Source organism: Hyaena hyaena, unplaced genomic scaffold, assembly GCF_003009895.1.
Source record: "Hyaena hyaena isolate Hyena2069 unplaced genomic scaffold, ASM300989v1 scaffold_468, whole genome shotgun sequence".
In the NCBI taxonomy this organism is placed as follows: domain Eukaryota; kingdom Metazoa; phylum Chordata; class Mammalia; order Carnivora; family Hyaenidae; genus Hyaena; species Hyaena hyaena.
The window spans coordinates 1334543-1343283 of NW_024081098.1; the positions used below are offsets into that span (position 1 = coordinate 1334543).

Here is an 8741-nt window from a genome sequence, read left to right on the forward strand (position 1 = left end):
TCAGTGAAATCTGTGTGCTGAGCAATTCTATTTTTAACTCTCTGGACAATACGAATTCATTTATCAGGACAGCCATTAAGAAGCAACCGCTAGGAGGGAATCCAGTGTACATCCAGAGGAAGGAGAGAGATATTTCTGAGTCTAAAAAAATATGACCTCTATTTAAATGTATTTAAAAATAAACATAGACGGATGAATTTGATGATTAAATCGCTTCTCGGCCTTTTGGCTACGATCAAGTGTAGTATCTGTTCTTATCAGTTTGATGATTAAAAATCCACACAATTTTGAATTTTTATTGATTCTCAATTTTATATAGGAAATAAAGAAGTAACAAATTTATTTTATTCTACTAAATAATTAGCAAAGATTCATACTTTGCTATTTTAAAATGCTGCAACTAAAATATTAAACTATCTACAATATAGACATTCCAAATGTAAACAGAAATCATGTTAATATTCTCTGTGTATTTTTTCACACAGTGAGTCTAGAGGTAACCTCTAATTAGCAAATCAGTTTCAAAATTACACACTGAATGTTAGTCACCCCGTTAAAAATTTGATCCAAGGATGCTAGAGTGAAAGGATAATTTATTTCTTGGTTTTCTTCTTAAAATATATATCATAGAACCACATATGAATGTGATAGTTTAAAAATTACTCATATCTTATGGAAGATATGTATCACAGAAGGAAATTAAGGTATATATTTGGAGCTTCAAATTTTCAAAAATTTTAAAAATTAACTACATTAATACAGATTAGATTTATGTAGGTCTTGGCCCAAGTGCCCAGTTTACAAGTTTCAGGAGTTCGGGACATCCTCCATGGAGAAGTAAAACTAACAGATTAGCTCAGCAGAAAAAAATAAAATGATGTTACATGCTTTGTTTCAAACCTGGATATAAACAAAATACTTTATGTGATAATCTACTTAAATATTTATTATTTTAACTATAAATAATAAATCTATCATCTCATAAAAATACATACTCTCTTTACTCTTCACAGAAATAGGCAACACATTCTATTTTCTAAATAATTTATTCTCTTATTAATCAGATAGAAATAAAGATAACCTCATACCCACTTTGTACTAAGAATAAATAGCACTTGATCTACACTTTGAAATATTCTTAATCAGTTTCAAGCAATATATAGCTCAGAAAAGAAACACCATAATTTTATTTATTGCAATGCTTATTATGCAGTCAGATGGGTTTTCATCACAAAAGTCTAATACGCTTTTATCTTCACAGAAATATATAAAATGTCCTTTGAAATCAAACAGACCTTCCAAAGGCATCAGTCAGTCCATTGTGAAATATTACAGCTTTGTCACTTTCGCCCAAGAGAGTTCTGTCGGTCGCCAATCTGGAGTCACTATAGAATTTCAGCTGGAGTGCCCTCTCAGTGCCTGCTGTGTCCTTTGGGAAACAAAGCCGTGGGGTTGAACTTTATGATTTAGTCCCAAAGGCAGAAGAACACAGCTTTGAAAAACAGACAGGACCACCTTCTTCTTCTAAAATTCTGAAGAGACAAGATAGAATCTATTTGCAATTGTTTGGTGTATTATAGATTAAATTGAATATTAAACTAATTTATCTGGTTCATAATTAGTATTAGCTGTCTCTCTGTGTTTGTTCCAACAAACGACATTGTTTTAGAATTTTCAAAAGGACCCGTTTATCTTTAATGTGCTGCTTTTTGCCTTACTGAGCAGTTACCAGCATTAACAATGATTTCCCTCTAGGAAAATACAGGTAAAAGGTAAAAGAAAATAAATAAATAAATAAAAATAAAGCTTTTCCCTTCTTATTCTGAAAACTGTAGTCCCCAAAAGCATTTCTAAGGCCGTGTGATATTTCAAATTTTAAGATAATATTAAATTTAAAACTCAGTAACAATTATCATTAAAATGTCTTATAACTATCAGTTTACTATTACACTTTGAAGAGATAAAAATCTAGGCGTAGAAACAGTTACTTAAGTGAGTCTAAATGCACTGGTTTTTTTCCAAACAGGAAGTTTTGTACATCTGTAGCCTATTTCTAGGAGCCACATATTGTTGCTTGGATCACAGTACCTGTATTTTCTTCTGCATGTGGTTGATATTACATATCCTGAATCCTGAATGATCAGGTTTATTATTCTTTTCCTTTTATTTTTCTAGGTGGTTTATAAATTTATTTTTTTTATTTTTTATATAAATTTCACTTAGTTAACATACCAGTGTAATATAGAGAACAAACTAGTGCTGGTTTTGTTTTTTTCTTTTCTATTCTATTTCCCCTAGACATAACTCAGTCACTTAGAAAAGTCTACCACATTGACCCATTACCTCCGAAAGCAGTGTCTTCCCATGACTGACTATATAGTACTTGCTAGGGTAAAGGAAATACAATTGTTTTCTAGTAGCTCAACAACCATGAAGAAACAGACCAAACAACACTCAGGTATTTTGTTTCTACTAAACTGAGATGCACCCTGATCCTTTGCTATTAGTATTAAATCTCAAAACATAAGCCAAGTGGTTTTTAAAATAAAATATTGAAACAATAGAAAATGTTGAGGAAGAAATTATCTCATTATTTGGAAATACTAATTAACTGCATATATATGACTTCATATATAAATATATATAAACCATTTTCCTCTTAATTTATAAATGATCAGTGCTGTTCTACCTAAAGTTACATATCATGTATTGATATTATAGCCACTATTTTAGTACTACATGAAGATATGAAAAAAATTAAAAGCCCAATATATGAACTGTCTCATAAAATTGAACATTTATCTTGTTTTATTCAAATACTCAGTAAAGTCAAAAGATCAATGGATTTCATTGGTTAATTTCTTATTTTATATTTGACTGTAACTAGTCCCGACAAGGTGTTAAGACTTAGAAGTTAAAACTGCACTCAAGAACTAAGGTTCTGCCAATTTGGCAAACATACACTCAGAGTGCAGTGAGAGTTTTCAAAGCGTGTAATAAGATGCTACATTTTCAGAGAACACCCCATTTGCCAAAGACCTTAAAATATCAGGAGGTAATCAATTTTTCAATCCTTTGAGAATTATACCCTGAGCCGATTGAGATCTCTGAGGTTTCCTTGAGTTGGTTTTCTCTATCTGTAAACCTGAGTAATGTATTGATTTGCAACGAACAAATGTGTGTGTGTGTGTGTGTGTGTGTGTGTGTGTGTGTGTGTGTGTGTGTCTTGCTTTCACAGAACCGCTTATAAGAACTCATGATCTTCTATCTGGCCTGATTCTGTGTAGTGGCTTAAAACCCTTTCTAAACAAGATATACTTCCAAATCAGACAAAATTCTGACCATGACATAAATAAGTTATTGTGGAGTAAATCAATTCTAGAACGGCTTCAAATCACTCCTATTTTAATATGCTCCAGTAGCACATTACCAGAGATCAAGATCAAAATAAAAGATTAACAGTCTACACTGTACTCTCCAAACTGGTAGCCACCAGCCAGACGGGGCTATTGAGCACTTGAAATATGGCAAGCACTAGAATTGTAAAATATGTACCAGATTTTGAAGACATAGTATGAAGAAAAAGTCCGTAAACTCTCCCATTTATTATACTGAAATGGCGATAGTTTGGACATATGCATTAAATGAATGATTAAATTAACTTACTCTTCTCTTAACACTTCTTTAATGTCCTTACTTAGAAAATCTCAAATTACATATGTGGCTCACACTATATATGTTCACTGGAAACTGCTAGTCTTTATATGAGTTTGAAAAGTTGATAAGTGTTTAGAGAGGGGGAAAAAGGGGTATTAGGCCAGTATAAGCATTTCATAGTACTACCAAAAAAAAAAAAAAAAAAAAAAAAAAAACACACACACACACACTAAACAAACACTGGTGGTTGGCCGTTCTCTAGCCATTCGAAGGCTTTTGCTTGTTTTTTTGTTATTTTAATAACACACTAATTTAACGATCAAATAAGAAACAGTATGAGACAGAAGAATAGGGGCACTAGTTCTCATTCCTGGCTACGCATTAGGATTCATCTTGGAAACTTCTGGAATACCCATGCCTGAGCTGTGGACTTAAAGATCCTGATTTAAATGGTCCAGACTGGGACACTGAAGCTTCTTAAAATAACTCCCTGGGCATTTCTACTGCAAACCCAAAACTGTAGGCCATTATACACTAAAAATTGAAAAAAATAAATAACAATAACATCCTAGAGATTCACAGGAAGATTGTGGAAGGTGGGCTTACCAAAGAAAAGGATTGAGCCGCATCTTTATTCAGAGCAAAAGAGCAAGAATGAGGAATCTGCTTCATCTCCTGAGCCAGTTCTGACTCCTTGAATCCTGTGCTGTTGAAATGGATTCAGAAGATACAGCAGACCCTGCATGAGAGTAGTTCCATGATGGATTGGCATGTCTTCAGTGTAGTAAGAGAGTGGGAAATGGTGTTAACCGTTTCAAGAAGTTACCATCCAGGGCTGCATATTCACTTATCTGATTTCTGACTATTTTTATCCTCATTAATGTCAGATCTAAACTGAAAGTAATTTATAATTCATCCCCACCCCTGATAACCACCGCAGAGCCTTTAAAGCTCTTCCTGGATTCCTTTCCTCCCAATCTGCATAGGTGGCAAGTTTTTATATTTCCAGTTGACACTTAGCATTATCTCCTTAGGTACTTTTCCTTTTTTTAATTTTTTAATGTTTATTTTTTTTAAATTTTTTTTTACTTATTTCTAGGAGAGAGAGAGAGAGACAGCGTGAGCAGAGGAGGGTCACAGAGAGAGGGAGACACAGACTCTGAAACAGGCTCCAGGCTCTGAGCTGGCTGTCAGCACAGAGCCCGACGCGGGGCTCGAACCCACGAACCGCGAGATCATGACCTAAGCGAAAGTCGGACGCTTAACCGACTGAGCCACCCAGGCGCCCCTTAATGTTTATTTTTGAGAGAGAGAGAGAGAGGGAAGGGGAGAGACAGAGAGAGAGAGAGAGAGACAGAGAACAAGTAGGGGAGGAGCAGAGAGAGGGGGAGACACAGAATCCAAAGAAGCTCCAGGTTCGGAGCTCTCAGCACAGAGCCCAATACGGGTCTTGAACCAACAGACCACGAGATCATGAGCCGAGACAAAGTCGGATGCTCAACCAACTGAGCCAACCAGGCGCCCCAGCAGGTACTTGTCTAATGAACCAAGGCAAAGTAGGCAGCCACTCACCTGATTTCTTTGTCCTAATTCAAGACCCTGGGCAGTGTTTGTTACTAGGTATATCTTCCTTTTTACTGACTTATTTGTGTAAAGAGTCTCCACGTCCAGAAGCAGCTCTGATGAGGTAAGTTAAATCTCTCTCTGGTTTACTGCTACACTCCTAAAAATGTGCTGGCACAGAGAAAATACTAAATGAAGATTTACTGTATCACTGAATTAAAGAACGAATGAATAATACCTTTTTAGGTAATACTGACTTTGTAGATGGATGCTTTATTCAAAAGCAGGCTAACTTAAAAAGAACGCAAATAATATAGTTTGTGATTTACCTGCATTCTTCTAAAGTGAATTATACTTTCTGGTAAAGGAAAATCTTTAGAAGGGCTTTCCTGATGTCAACCTTTAATTTATTGAAATCTTATGTGAGTGTATTTATAGGCAAATTGTAATGATTTGAGGTGCTGAACTTTACCTCTGGGATCATACACCTTCTAATAATTCTTATTTCTGAATAATTGATCTGGGGCTACTTTACTTGTGATGAAAAACATTATCAGGTCGTGGGCTAATGTTATAAAAAGATAAAATCCAAGTTGGCACTTTTGCATCTGCCTTGAAATATAAAGAAAATGTAATGAGAGATAATAATGAAACTGGATAAAATCTGAAATTTTATGTAACCCAATCCGCCTTACTATGCTTAATCAGTAGTTATTTCAGTTATAAGTTATTGAACTCCTAATTCTTTCTAAATCTTGGAAGTCTTTTGAACAAAAGAAAAACTGTAAGTCACAGAGGAAAATACTACTTTCGGTAAGTAAACAGAAAAAAACAAATCTCTGTAGTCTGATTTTAAGTTAAAGTAATCCATTGCCAAATGTTTTGTTTATTTTCAAAAATATGATCTAGTTTGATTAACATACACAAAACTCTCCACGTAGAGGATGTTTACCTTGGAATGACACAATGTATCACGCCAATGGGATCATGGATGAACTCTTTTAAGATTTCGCTCACCCCTATTTTCATTGGAACAACTGCACTGACATGGGATGAGACGGATATTGGAAGACACTAGAAAGAGGTTAATGAAAGATTAGTGAATGATTTGGGAATGTTTTAGACTATGAGCATCGCAAGACAACAACGTCTGTTTGCTGTTGTCAAAATGCTTTTGATCATTTCTCGGCCTTTTGGCAAAGATCAAGTGCAAAATACTTTCGAAAGACAAAAACAAAACAAAACAAAACAAAAAAACCAACCCTGAAGACTACAGAGAATACATTCACAGGGTGAAATTAAATTTCATTATATAAATATATAAATGTAAGTATAAATAAATATATATGCAGGTGTATACACATACACACACACACATATTACATTTACAAATTTTGCCAAGTGAATAGGCAAAGATGTCTCCAAGGGAAATGCTGTCAATTAAAAACTTCTATGGTTAAAGTACAAACGCCTACCTGTATTTGTATATTGATGTGAGCTTCCATATTTGCCAGACCTTTAATTTCACTTCATAACTGTACCCTTTATTCCTTTATTAACTTTTTAATATAGGCTACAGTTCTTAAAATAATGCCTCAAATTTCTTATCGCGTGGTCTTTCAGTACACTTAATGCTGTCAGGCTATTTCACTCACCCAAAGGAAGGTGTTTTAGAGTCCTAAAACTTGTACGATTGCTGATAATCCATATTAGAAATAAACCATCATAGATATAAAGCACAGTAGTATCGTTGCCCATACTCTGTCTGAATTTAAGTGCCAGAGAAGGGAGAGCAGAAAAGAATAGAAGCTTCCAAAGAAAATCCATGTAAAGCACCAACTTAAATGTAAGTACTAAAAGCCACCGGCACGAGCCACAGTTGTACTCCCACTCCCACAGAGATAATGAAGCACGAAGCAGATGCCCTCCAGCCATTGAGCGTGCTGGGGTCCTCCCATCTGAACAATTAAGAGGTGAAACAGACTCAATACTGAGGTACCGGTTCCATGCTTTTCTTTCCTGAGTAGCCCATTTTTTAAAAAGAGAATTGTAGAAACAGGGGCTAAGAGAAAAGCTCTGTCAAACCAGCCAGGAAACCGGGAAGTGACGTGAAAGTTTACATCAGTCCCCATTCTCTAAGTGATCTGATACGACTGTCACCTGCCTTGTCCACCCTGGGTCTGTCGGTTTTTAAGTAATAAGTGATTCATGGTCTTGTTGGATTTCAACCAGAGAGAAAAAGTATCCAAGAGAATGGCCCACAATAAAGCACCTTAATGTGATAATTGAACTACTAGGTAAGATAGATGAAGTGATTATTGACTATGAGAAACTTTCAATTCAGTAGAAAATGACTTTGGATAAGAGGCCTCCAGAGTTACAGAGAGAGGTTATGTTTTGGTTCTTTAAATAATGGTGAGTTAAAAAAAAAAAAAAAAGGCAAGAACAGCATATACTAAGATATAGAGAGTATAAGTCAGCAAGCAAAACTTTCATTTTTCTCAAAACCATTTTGAAATGCTTTTAATTTTTTAACAGCATTTACACACACACACACACACACACACACACACACACACACCGTTCTGTTGAACAGATTTATGAGAAAACACCCAAATTTCTTACATAAACTACTTTGAAACTGTCAAAAATTGCAAGCTAAAAAAAAGGGTTTCCTCCCCAAATTCTGAAATTCGTTCTGCATTAAATATCTTATCAAGGAAAAACACCTATTTATCTTCACACTATAAAAGTGTGAGGACAGGGGCACCTGGGTGGCTCAGTTGGTTAAGCGTCCGACTTCGGCTCAGGTCATGATCTCATGGTTCGTGGGTTCGAGCCCCGCGTCGGGCTCTGTGCTGACAGCCAGCTCAGAGCCTGGAGCCTGTTTCAGATTCTGTGTCAGCCTCTCTCTCTGCCCCTCCCCTGTTCATTCTCTCTCTCTCTCTCTCTCTCTCTCTCTCTCTTTCTCTCTCTCTCTCTCTCCTCTCTCTCTTTCTCAGAAATAAATAAAACATAAAAAAAAAAATTTAGAAGTGTGAGGACAATATTTTGGGTTTTTGGTTTGCTTGTTTTTAGAATCATTTTCCTTATTCATTAGCTGCCTTGTTAATTACTGAGTGTTCTACGCCATGTGCTGTGCTTGATGTTAAGTATAAACTGGTACTGGAACCCATCACAGGACACAACATATTCCGTCACCTTGTTGCTCAGCATGTATGACGGGTCATTCATCTAACCGCTGACTGAATTATAACTTGTCTCTTGAAAACACATGGATTAATAAGCTACATGTTTTATGCTATTAATATGTACTCAAAACTATATTTTCATTATTTAAATTAATGATCTCCTATTTTATTTCTTACCACAAGGGATTTTTTTTAAGTTTTCATTTTAATTCCGGTTGGTTAACATACAGCATAATATTAGGGTCAGGTGTCCAATACAGCGGCTGCACACTTCCTTACAACCCCTGATGCTCATCACAAGTGCCTCTTTCATCCCCATCACCTACGCAA

At 35.5% G+C, this 8741-nt stretch overlaps 1 pseudogene; it reads left to right on the forward strand.

The window, feature by feature from the left end:
- The first annotated feature begins 209 nt into the window (after window positions 1–209).
- On the forward strand, window positions 210–327 carry LOC120246334 (annotated as a pseudogene).
- The last annotated feature ends 8414 nt before the right edge of the window (window positions 328–8741 follow it).